Here is a 13,126-nt window from a genome sequence, read left to right as displayed (position 1 = left end):
AAATATATCAAACAAGGGTTCAGGGACTCACACCCTAGTTAGCTCTGTCTAACTATCTGCAATGCTAAGGTTAGAGGATTGATAATCTAGGCCAGAGTTTTGCTGTTATTTCATCTGTATACACTTTGGACACAGACCTTGGCCAAAGTCGCTACCAGAGTAGGAACAAAAACAACAGACAGGGACTGGCTTCTTTTCTAGATGCTGCCTGTCTGTGCTACCATTGAAAACACCATTGCATAAAGAGAACATGATTCAGTCTGTAGAGTCTGGATGCCATGGGGAAATCAGATGGGAAATACCATGAATTATATCCAAGGAGAAGGCAGTCTGGGCTAAAACAAAGTTACACATCTCAACTATTCTTGGTCAAATCATAGCATCTGACAGGAGAGATGTAATACAACCATTTTTGTCTCTTTAAACCAACAGCTTTCAAGTCTCTTTTTTTACATGAGCTTTCAACTGTTCTTGGAGAGACAACCAAGAGTTGTAAACGTGATATGTTTTAAGCAGTTTTGGTGAGGACATCAGTTTTCAAGGGATAGTGCTAGTACAATATTTTACAATAAAGTATAATAAAACCATCTGAAAACAAGTCCAGTCAATCTGAGTTCTCTTTCAAATACATATACTTCCTAATAAACAGATTATCTATTTTCTTCAAAGATCTATCCATATATATCCCATACAGAGCAGCAGGTTTTAGGGTGGACTTCAGACCAAATATTCTATATTTGGGTTGCTAGGTTGAACGGAAGAAGTCAAAAATAAATATTTAAGTAGCAACGTAAGGCCATGGGTGCTTGAGGAATCCTGTCTTTTAAACTTAGAAGGTGGAGCATAGCATTTTTTGCAAGTGGAAGAAAGTTAAATATCAAAAGAGAGACAAATGATCCTGCCCCCACCTCACAGCCCTCCATCCTGAGCACCACCTCAGCTCCTGCAGCACTGACCCCTCCTCATGTTCTCAAATCCCAAATTCTAGAGTATCATGGATTTCACATCTAGCCAACATCTTTAAACAGCCCTCTGAAATTATCATATAGACTTCTAAAATAGGAAGATGTTAAATGCTAGTATCTAATGTTAAATGCTAGTATCTAATACTATATATTTTATTCCCAATAGGCCATGACTTCCTGAAATAGCGGCACCCTCCAAGGAAAGCAAACAATTAGCCAGATAGCCATAAGCAGAATTTTGCACTGAATTTTCCATTTCCTGGCCTTGGAGCTCTCAAATCAGTGATGCTTTCTAATCTGGCCATATCAATGTTTCATGTTCTTAGTAAAACCTAACACTCTCTAAACCTCAGAATAGCTAAATCCAGTTAAGTGGAACAATTCTAAAGAGGATTTCAATGTTTCTTTAAATATGCTGCATTTCTTTTCCTTAAGCTGGTCCAGTATTTTACATGAGAGGGGCAGAATACTTGTTTATTAGCAAACAGATTCTCACATTAGTTTATTTTCCTGAATAAAGGATCTCTGTTTGGTATTATTCATATCACGTATTTGCCCAGACATACTTTCCACTGTGCTGAACACAACATTAAAGAATGCTTTTTTTTTTTTTGCTTTTTTTTTTTTTTTCCTTTTCTTATGATATCAGAAGTATATTAATGAAAGTCTTTTTGCAGCTTCCTTTGTGAGACACTAATGCATGCTCTTTTCTTATCAGATTGGAACCTCTAGCGGCAGGCAAATAATGAAGTGCTTCATGCATAGGACATCTTTTACGTTTACCTATTTGAAGCACTACTATTTTAATTTCCTCAAAAGACACAAAGAAGTCAGAAACAATCCAAACTAAAAATAAAAAGATCATTTCACAAAAAGACCTTCATAGACAGCATAGCAGCTCTATGAAGATCGTAAAGGTGATTGGAGGATATCTGCCACCGTTTTGAGCTCTGGCATTTAGAGAAGACTTTCTCAATAGAAAAAAAAAAAAAAAAAGTAAAAGTAATTAAAATAAGAATTAAATAGAAACCATTCCCAGTTCCTACTTAAGGGATGTGTGGACAGCAGGTCTGGTCCAGCACCAAGAACTTCTGCACAATCAGGGCAGAGCCCCAGGTGAGCAGCGAACCTGAGCACCAGGTTCAAGTATGGGGCAACCACCGTGCTTGCACTGAAAGAAGAAGAGTTTAGTGGAAATAGAGATAAGAGTGCACTTGGGACTGTGCAGGGTCTCAGTCATATAACAGAGGAGAGCAGTCTCAGGGACCAGCTCACTGCAGAGCTGAGCTCCACCCAGCACCATCATTTTCCCCAGTTATATCTAGGGGAGCAGAGTGAAACCAGGATTTTTAACTGTTGCCCAAAAAATCACATTGTTTTGTGAGTAAATTTTAGCCTTAGGCAGATTGTATAGGAGGGTGTAAGGAAGCATACAGAGTTTGTTTAGCAGAGAGGCAATCTTTAATCGTGTGAGTGGTGGTGGTGGGGAACACTGGTGAGAAGGGAGCTTAGAGGTGGCTAGGTTGGGCTTTGCTGTGAAAGGCAGCAGCTTCACGTTGCTGTGTGTGAACAAATCCACATGTCCAATTAATTTCGCACCAGCCCTGCTTGCATACACAGTCCAGAATTTTTACCTGAGATGAAAATAAATAATTCCACGCTCCCCATTGAATGCTAGCACTCAATTTCTTGTGTTGCAGGTGGACTTGGTTTGTAAGAATGCAAGGTCAAAATGAAGGGTGTGGGCGTATTGCTCCAAGCGAGCCTCAAATGCACTAACCTCCAGAGCATAAAAATGAGAAACCTTGACAAAAAAGATTGAAATACAAGGAGCAGGCTGCAGATAGCTTCCACTTTACCTTTACAAATGCAAAGAAATTTCACTGCCATTCGTTTACAACAAAGAAAACAACACCCAGGTGAGGATCTACATATTATTTACACAACCAGCAATTTTTACTCTCAGTAGTCTGCTTAAGCTTGACCTTAATTAACATAAAATACATTTCAGGCAAGTGTAGGTGGACAGAGAAAGGGCCTGCGTTAAATTCTAAGTTGTCCTTAATAAATACCATCCTGGGGTCCTGTCCTGAGCCATCTGGATACTGGTTGCTGCTGTTGCTATCTGCAAACATTAACTCAAACGGCTGAACAAAGCAATGCTTCACTAAGGGACGAAAATGCCAGCAGGAAGACAAGCAGGAAAATACGTGATAACGACCAATCGTTTTCTGGAGTACAACAGTATTTTTTTAAAGCTTTCCTTTCATTTTGAGGTGAGGCAACTGCCAGCCTGCTGGCTGAGCCCCCCTCTTGTAGTAATAAGGTTTTCCATTCAGGGTTCCCTCTTTCTACCTCTGTCCAGCCAGCTCTGCTGGATAGACAGTGAACATCTACAACTACAGTGAAGATGCAGCTAACGTAACAGCTTGAGCTGCCCATGGCTGACCCCACTGAGGTGTCACTTCAGTAGCTTATCCCACCGTTTCTTGGTTTCTGTGCTAAAGAGGCCACATGGAGAGGAGATTCAGCCTTTGCTACCGTGTGAGAATCTTGTGGAGGGTTCTCTCCATGGTTTTCAATCCCTGTTTACCTTAATGCAGCAAATTACAGCCTTAGACTAAGTTGTCCACAACCTGGGCATGCTTCTGTATAGTCAGTTCTCCATTAACCCTAACAAAGCAACATTAACGTGTTGTTTTACAACACCTGTCCTTTGGGGCTCAGCTTGACTCCTTTATTTATTTATTTATTTATTTTTAAGGAGTGCTTCCCAGATATGATAAAAATAACTCATGAATGGAGTATGTCTTCCTTTCAGGTCCCCCTCTCTAACGGACACCAATGGGTCAAGATCCTCCTGCCCAGGACTTCCATCCACCTTTGGGGTCTGGTCACATCGCTCAGGACTTCATTGACTAACTCTTTTGTTCAGGGATGCTGCATGGTGTGTGTTCATAAAGCTCTCCCTCCCCTTTCTTACAGCAATAGTTTCTAATCTATTTTTTATTGACATTGCAGGACTGCCAAATCTGTTCATTACTTATTTAAGTACCCTTCACAGTGTGATGACATTTGCCAGCTCCTCCCTTAAACAATTACCTTTATATCTTTATTGTTTTCTGTCCCCAGAGCTGCTTTCACAGTGTTTAATGTAAAACCATCCTCCAGCCATCCCACGTAGACTCAGCTTCTTGTCAGAATCAGTGAAGAGACTCTGAACCATAATCTATTCCATTTTTCCCCACGGGTGAAAGATAATCTCTGCCCCTGAAACACTCACTTATCCAAGACTGCCGTGGTCAAACAGTGTCACTGCTGCCATGAGTAATCCAGACAATGCTGGGGCTCTGCTGTAACTTGCAGAGGGGGCTGTCTGGGCAAAGAAATATTCGTGGGGGCTTTTTTGGCCTCCAATACAAGCCAGGCTGGCCAGAGCACAGAGGTGGCTTCACCACCCAACTCCATCCTGATGGCTCTCCTGTACACCTCTTGCTGCAAATGCCTTTGGTCTTTTGGGATGTATTAAGGCATACTAGTCAATGAGACAGAAATGCATTGATTTCTTTTTAAGACAAGCCCCAAAATGACCTTCATTTTTAATGTTTCAGTTTTTCATGTGCATTACCATGAAATTGTCTCCTCTCACTGCACAGGGGCCCTTCACTGTCCTAACTATCCTTTATGTTTCCTTTTGCCTCACTGTGGCAATGCAGAGGGAAGTGCTGCTACAAGACAGCCTGACAAGCTGTCAGGTTTTTAATTCATGCTTAAGAGTTGCAAGTGGAGGCAGGAAGCTTTATTTCCACAGGCTGAAAAAAAAGAAAAAAAAGAAAGAAAAAAAAAAAGTAGACTAAAATAACACCATGATGATAAACCCTTCACCAGAAGCAGCGGGAATGGGATTATTTTCGACCAAATATCATGCCTGACCTTCAGCTTAAACTGCATAAGCCTTTGCCCCCAGCATCGGTTTGTGTGTCAGACGTGCCCAGGGATGTATATTTCACAGCGTTCAAAGTACCCTCACGTCTCCATTTGGGGGAGCCTGCCAAACCTCTGCCCACTGTTTTCTTGGAAGCACGAGCAGTTTCAGGGCGAGAAGCAGCTCTTTCTGCCTCCTGAAATCAGCCGCCTTATTTCCAAAAATCACCACACTCTTCTTGCTTTTCAGAGCAGATTTGCTCCACCGGAGGACACGTGCTCCAGCTTTGCCGGCAGGCAGAGGTCCCAGAAAGGAAGAAGTGGTGTCTGTGGAGTCCAGGCTCCTCCAGGTTTGCAGCCTGTATCTTTTGCAGTGTCCCAGCACAACACAACACCGCAAGGTCAGCTGCCCCAGTCCTCCCCACCAGCCCCAAGAATGCCAGTACTGGGATTAATTCTGACTTACACAAATAGTGAAAATCAAGTATAAAGCTGAGGGCTTGCTGCCTGTTTCTTAGAAACCATTAATTTGGTTTGCTCTCCCTCAGCCAGGTGCTGATTTTCACAACACTTGAAATAAATTTTCTGTTAAACTACAAAATATGCTCTTAAATTTGGTTTCTGTGGCAAATACATTCAAAAAGGATAGAGGGAGACTGACAGACAAAAGAACAGGTGAACATATAGCTTTCAGAGGCTGAGTTTGCTTAGAGGCAGCTGAAATACCACTTTCATTCCAGACCAACAATACATTGAATTTATCTGGCTTCAGAGGAAAACCAAGTCTGAAATTTCAACACACAAATCCGAGTAGAACTCAGTGGTTTTAATGAATTTGGGCATTTTTCCAACCTGTGTGTCAGTGTGAAACCCTTTGCTATAGTACAGAGGAGGAAGGTGAATTCACTGAACTCAAAAATGGAAGGAAAATGCTTTTGTGAACTTTTAGGCATGACTCAGAAGAAAGCTTTCAAGTTATAAATGACACCGAGTTGCTCTGGAGCTCCTTCGTGGCTGGGCAAACATAGCAGGGATGCTTCTGATGTATTTATACCTCTGTGTGCAGAGGTACATGACAGGACAGAGAGTGGTCATTGCCATCCCTACTTTTCACTGATTTCAGCATTTCAATTGCTGCTGCTAAGCTTCTCTTTCCCCAGTCCTCTGCTTCTAACAGCTCTTCTCTGTTAGCCTTTTCTCTGTTGCTGTATCTATTTCATCCCTGAATATCAAATATCCCTGAATGCCCTGTCCTGATTTTTGTGCCTCTCTGTTGCATATCCTTAATCTGTTAATACTGTTTTCTGCTGTATCCCTTGGTGCTAGACTTAAAGGACACACAACATTCAGCAGATCAGGCTGCGTGATGTAGCACATCTTTTCTTAGCAATCTAGAAAATCAGAAGCATTAACATTTTCATGCAGAACCCCCAAATTTTTTTATTTTATTTTATTTTATTTTATTTTATTTTATTTTATTTTATTTTATTTTATTTTATTTTATTTTATTTCATGATACTGTGGAAAGCTGGTTTTAAGTTTATGACCAAAGCAAGAGGATTCTTCTTAAAATACAACACCTTTGTTATGATTAAAGTGATCTCAACATGTTCAAAACCACTGAAAGACTGATGTAATTGAAGGAAAACTAGGAAAGTATCTTCAGCTTCAGAAGAAACAGGACTGAACCCTACCTACTCAGCTCAGGAAGAAAAATTAGCATACCTGCTTCAGAACAAGACCCATTAGTATATCTTATATCACTTTCATTTGTGGACCATTGGAGTAAGAATATGTGGAGAATACTTCAAATCCTGGAGAGAATAAACCAGGCTGTAAAATGATCTTTGAACTAATTAGTCATCAGAAACTTGAGGAAAAGCGGAGATCCTCATGTTACAGCCAGACTGGCCACCTCCTTGTACTGGAGAAGTTACATCTCTACTGGACATCTTTGCCTTCATACACCAATTCAGAAAACTCCTCTCCAAAGCAAAAACACCAACCAGACAAAATCATCAAGTATGTGCTAATCTGCCTTAGCCACAGTTTTCCAGTGCTTTGGTCAAATTAAGAGGATTGGTACTTCTTCCTCTTGCTATTTTGGTCTGGGCTTTGTTCTTCCTATTTTTAGCTTTGCTAAGCACAGTCAGCTGGGAAGAGCTTATGTTGCTACAGAAGTGCCTAACACCTAAACGTAGCCAAGCTGCAATGGGAATTACTTCTTGTGGAACTGTTGTCTTGAATAAGGCATTTTTTCTTTTCTTTCTTCCTCTTTTTATTTTTATTTTTTTTTCAGCTTGTTGTTGTTGTTTTTCTTTTGTTTGTTTGTTTTCGTGGTGGTTTATTGTATTCTGGGTACTGCTGCAATTACTGAGCTGCTCAGCCTTGAGTGGTAGTCTATTAGATCCAAATCCTACTTAAGGATGGTTTAAATCACAGGGTTCTAAAGTTGCAGTTTGTTCTTGTGATTAAGTTGTCATCATAACTTCCAAGTCAGTTTGTTATTGCGTCTATACAATTTGGTATAAGTAGCATGTACGCACAAGAGCAGTCTGCTCACCTTTATACCCAAAGTAGTAGCTAACTGTGCTAACCCAGATCCCTATAACTCTGATAGGCAGAAAATACCACGGAAAAAGACCCTGTGAATTGTTTCCTTGCAAAATAACTCAGTGAGATTTGGCCCTACACGTTTTGGCTCTATGGTTTCCAATGCACAGCCAGAAGCTAGTACCAAAAACATGCAGAGGATGTAAACTCAGGTTCAACACCAAGATCCTGACTATATTTGCAATATTCACTCCTCTGCCTACAAAATGCCACACGAGAATATTCCAGAACATCCTTAGTTGCTCCTCAAGGAGATGGACCTCCATCAGCATAGACTCTTCTGAGGAAGATTTATTTGCTTTGTCTTTACATAGCAATGGGCAGCCTTGAATGAACACGACTAATAAAGTGTTATGACCAGAACCATAACATCATGCTGGGATCAGTTATTGCCAAAATAGAAGGCTGCTTCTTTTGTCCTCCTTCTCCTCTGAGACATGCTGATTGAAGAATATCCCCAGGCAGCAATTTGCTCACCATGGAAGCAAGAATTTTATCACAAATCCCCACAAAACTGGCTGTCAACATATATGACCTTTTCTTTGCAATGAGTTCATGCCTCAGCATTAGCTGTGGCATGAGGGAGTGGGAGGATCCAAAAGTTTATGTGCTCTTCACCCAGACTTCAGTGTGGATGCAGGGCCTTCTTAGGCTTTTCCTGATGGCTGAATCCTGAGATGTCTAAACATCACGGTTTTTTTTGTTTGTTTGTTTGTTTTTTTTTGTTTTGTTTTGTTTTTAACTAGTCTCTGTTGATATGTTGGGCTCTGTTAGGTGGTCAGAAACTGGGACTTAAGACAGGGAAGTAGGTTGTTCCTTCTGCTCGAGGTGGCAGAATTATCATGGAAAAGGTGCTGCCACCAGATCCAGGCCCTGCTGCACAGCTGGTGATGCCGGTGAGGATTGGTTTGGAGACACCATGGGAGAGGGTTGTCTCCCCGGTTGTTCTGAAGGGCAAAGCCTTTTTATGCAACCTCATGTGGGTCCCACCAGTAATTTATGGATTCTTTTAATATCTTGCAAATTAGACAATTATTCATCCCTCGAGATGCCCTGGGCTAAGGTTGTTATTGCACTGAAAAGGTGAAAGTGAACATTTGGCATTTATCTGGATGACACAGTGTCACTGATATAGCAGACTCCCCAGGGGCACTGGAAGAGCTTTCCTGACAGTAGTATGAGAAGCAAGTAAAATCTTTGCAAACACCAGCTATGCCACCAGCCCACTCTCTGGCTCAGACACACAGCACCACAAAACTCCTTCCATGCCCCTTGCTGGCAGGGCTCTGAGCATCTTGCTGGATGGAGCCCCTAAATTCACAGTCCTGCCTATATCGCCACTGAAAGGCTCTCCAGATCAGACTTCTGCAAGAAGAGTGTCATTTGCCCAACATTTGCTTCCAGGAAAGGGGAAGAAAAATTACCATAAGGGCCAGCAGCAAGGTACTGTATATTCTCTCCAGGCATTTGTCGGTTGTAAGGTTGCCAGAAACACCTCCACCACTCCATCTGTCACTAAGAGCATTTTAAGAATGTGGCTCTGTCCCTTATCCCGAGAAAGACATAGGAGGGGAAAAAGGCTACTGGGACAGAAAGGGTTTAAAAGCTGTGTTTTAAAGAAACATGGAAAGTACAACCAGCCCAGCATTTTGTGCTTGGAAGCCACCCACCCTGGTACTGACTCTATTCCATATTGCCTCTTCCTGATGTTTGATGTTTAGCATGGTTCTTCAAACCAGCCAGAGCACCAGGTTTTTATTAATCCTCAACTCACTTGCTGTGCCAAATGCTGACAGTTCATTAAAATTAACTGGCCTATGGAGAGGACAGGGCATTTCAAGAAGCCATGAAGGCATCATTTATAAAATTGGGAGATGCATTTTTTTTTTATTTTTTTTTTGCTCAGACAGCACGTGCTTGTAGATTTCCCATCACTGTGCTATCTTAGAGTTCCTCAATGCCTTCTGCATGTCTCTTCTTGCGACATAACTTGGGAACAGTGAAAAAGGGCTTATATTATGTGTCAGCAGTCACACAGATGGTCTCTGTCAGAGCAGAAGCTGTCCGCAGCCTGTTTCCCTCTCACCTGCTACACGGCAGTGAAACAGCGATGATATAGCTATAAGAAGGATCTATTTTTTAATTCAGTGTAACATATGAGCCTCCTCAGTGAACACAGTACAGATGGAAAAGGCTGTGCAGCATTCCTGCTGAAAAGGCTTTTTTTTTTTCAACCTAAGGACAGAATCCTAAATGCAGATAATCCAATACAAATCTGCTGTGAGAAATGAGTAGGTTCTATAATGTCACCACAGAAAATAAATGGCATGGCAAGAAGAATTGCCCAGCTCACATAAAACATCTTCACCAGAGATGAACCTCGCATCCACGTAGTACCTATGGGTGCAGTTTAGGTGCAATGGTGAAAAGTAAAAGCATACATGGCTGTAAACCAAGAGGAGTTAGCTAAATTTCCTGTGCATTTCCTTCATGCCAACTCATGTGATGAACAATATACACATTACATACTATGTACATGTGCACAGACACATGCATCAAAGGCCTCTCGCAAAGATGACACAGCTTCTCATTTATATGAATAGATTTTTGGCCAGGAAAAGATGATCCTTTGGTTCACCAAAATCCTCCTGAGGATGAGACTAGATGTCATTCAAACAGAAAAAAGTGAGAGACCTCGGGGTGGTGCTCTGCAACATACTGTGCAAACCATCCCCTGGGATGTATTACAATTGGTAAATCTTCAAGGAAAATATTGTAGAAAACCAAGCAAAATTGAGACTAATTATCTGTGGTAAGTATGCCTAAGTGGCAGCGACCAAATAATGCTAAGTGAGGATGAAGTGGATGACTACTGGGGCCCAGAGTTTGCTTTTATTTAATACCTGACCAAAAAAATGTGCCCCAGTCTATCACTAACCAAGGTGCTTATTGGGCTGGGGAAATAGGCAACATAAAGAGGGTCAACCCTCCATAATCCCCATTAAATCTTACAATGAACTCTCTACAGTCTTCACAAAACCTATTTGCATACAAGCAATATACAAATGAGGAACTCACAATTTCCCACAGCTATGTAAATTTCACAATATTAAAGTCACTGATTAGAGGAGCCCCAGCAATTCTTAAATCTCATCTAATTACAAAAGAGATTTTCAAAAAAATGGAGAAATTAATTATGGAGAGAAGCATTAACTCTAGGTATTCACAGAGCCATGATGCAAGGTCAACCTACTAACATTATTTTGAGTTTAACTAATGCAGTCCAGAAAAGAGATAACAGTGAAGGAGAAGAGTGTATTTTATTTCTTCTGGTTTCAGGTCCAGAAAGGAAAAACAAAACCAAAATATTCCTCCTTCAGAGGGAGGAATTGCAAGGCCTGAAGTAAGAATGAGAGGTGCCTGAAAGAGATTGGACCTGTATGTCTGAGCAAAAGCTTATGAGTAAATAGCAGCCATATATGTGTTTTATATGTATATATATAAATATGTGTGTGAATGTAGTGAATGTATATGTGAATCTATATATTTATATGGGTATATATATTTTAATTCCAGTTGGTTCTTAGAGACAATTGGTAAAGTCTTTTTTTTCTTTTTCTTTTTCTTTTTCTTTTTCTTTTTCTTTTTCTTTTTCTTTTTCTTTTTCTTTTTCTTTTTCTTTTTCTTTTTCTTTCTTTTTCTTTTTCTTTTTCTTTTTCTCTTTCTTTTTCTCTTTCTCTTTCTTTTTCTCTTTCTCTTTCTCTTTCTCTTTCTCTTTCTCTTTCTCTTTCTCTTTCTTTCTCTCTTTCTCTTTCTCTTTCTCTTTCTCTTTCTCTTTCTCTTTCTTTCTCTTTCTCTTTCTCTTTTTCTTTAATAAATATGGGAGCATAAATTTTAATGTCAGAGCAACCAGATGCTGAGAAGTTGAGCATGCCATTTTGACAGCAAAGGGTTAAGATTACTGATGTAAACACATCAAGTGTTGTGTGCCAAACTGCTTTAACTAATTTATGGTTTCTGGGTGAGAAGCACATACTGGCTACTCACTTTGCAATTATAAATCGTCATGCAAAAAAATTCTGGTGTTGATAATTTAAATGTATGGCCTTGGACAAGTCATTCAGTTCAAACATCACCCCAACCTCAGTAAAGGTAAGGAGTCTACAGTGAGTGTATTTCACACAGCCCTTGCACTCTAATTCAAAAATATCGGTATATCTAATATTCATTTTCTCTTGTGGCATGGGATGAAATTTCTGAAATAAATGGAACTTGGAAAAATAACAAATTATCTCTTTCACCCACAATCATTCATGCTGTATGGACTGAATTTTAAAACAATTGCACTCCCTAAAGATGTGCTATTGTGCCAACATAAAATAACACTTTAATTAACGGAACTGCCCTTAAAAGGGTGGGGGAATCAGAAAGAGCAGCAATAACAGCAGCTGTATGCCTAACTTCACTGCATTTAAAGAAACATAACTACAATATTCTGAATAGACAAAAGATTTTTACCTTACATCTGTGTAGTCAAATAAGTTTAAAAAATGCATTAAGAACAACCAATGCAAACTAAAAAAAAAATAATATTGATTTTAAAATAAGAGCATTTACTTTACCAGCACAGAATGGAGCAAAATGGCTCTGTCAATGGAAACCTTAACTTGAGAAATAAATAGAGCTCCAGTCTGTAGAAGAAAAGATAGCAATTATTACTAAATATAGTTAAGAATACACCTTCCAAAATAGATAAGTGAAAACTTATGCTAAACAGTATGAGTTTAGTACTCCATCTACTAGGAAATCTAAACATAAAATTAGTGCATAATGAATTAATCTTTCTTTTTAACGGAATGACCTGTTCAAAATTTTCCTGTTGAAATGAATCATTATTTTTTCTTACAGCACCTGCAGGATGGCAAACAGAAAAGCTGCGTTCAGGCAAATATGCCACACTCTAATAACGCTACTACACTTAGAAAACCTTAGAGTAGCTGTACGAAAACAAATTCTAATAATAAACTACTGTAGTCATGCACAGAAATGAAGTATACTTACAAAAATCAATGGAGCTGGACTATTGCAAGTTGAATGCAACAAAATTTGAAAGGAAACTCTAATTCTAGTGGCATTTAGTCAGTTTTACTTATGACCCAATCAACAGTAAGGCAATAGCTTTTGTTTTTACACTACACAATGCTTCATTATATGTCATAAACCCAATTATTGTGATAGGATTAAATCACAATGGGACTACCCTCTATCCATTGGAGCATACAGTGTGGGCTCAACAAAATGGAAATAAATGCTTAACTGTTGAAGTTAACGTGTGCACTGTACAGGAAGAACAAGGATTTATTAGTGAAGAATAACCCCACCAAAGCCCAAGACATTTTTCTTAACACCAAACAAATGTTTGTAATTTTGAAGTGCATCCCGATGAACCCCCTGAAATGGCACTTGAATATATTGGAAAAGGATGTGTTTGTATGAGAACCCCTTGTAATTTTGTATTTGTAGATAACATTACTGTAGTTAAAAGCACTCAAATATATGTGCTTGCAACTTTACTAAAATTATAGGATACGACTTTAATTATTCAACTCCTGTTACATCTTATC

The 13,126-nt window shown here is 39.7% G+C and overlaps 1 long non-coding RNA gene across 5 annotated transcripts in view; it reads right to left on the bottom strand.

Annotated features, from left to right (window-relative positions):
• The window catches only part of LOC118161891, a 28,127-nt gene extending 15,501 nt beyond the window's left edge, over positions 1 to 12,626 (bottom strand). For all 5 annotated transcript variants that reach the window (XR_004748214.1, XR_004748217.1, XR_004748218.1 and 2 more), the window contains exons 1-2: positions 12,564 to 12,626; positions 12,125 to 12,193 (exon numbers count right to left, since the gene is read on the bottom strand). This is a non-coding gene — a long non-coding RNA (uncharacterized LOC118161891). The remainder of the gene's footprint in view (positions 1 to 12,124; positions 12,194 to 12,563) is intronic.
• Between the last annotated feature and the right edge of the window lie 500 nt (positions 12,627 to 13,126).

This window comes from Oxyura jamaicensis, chromosome 2 (assembly GCF_011077185.1).
Source record: "Oxyura jamaicensis isolate SHBP4307 breed ruddy duck chromosome 2, BPBGC_Ojam_1.0, whole genome shotgun sequence".
Lineage (NCBI taxonomy): Eukaryota > Metazoa > Chordata > Aves > Anseriformes > Anatidae > Oxyura > Oxyura jamaicensis.
This window is presented reverse-complemented; position numbering and strand designations above follow the sequence as displayed.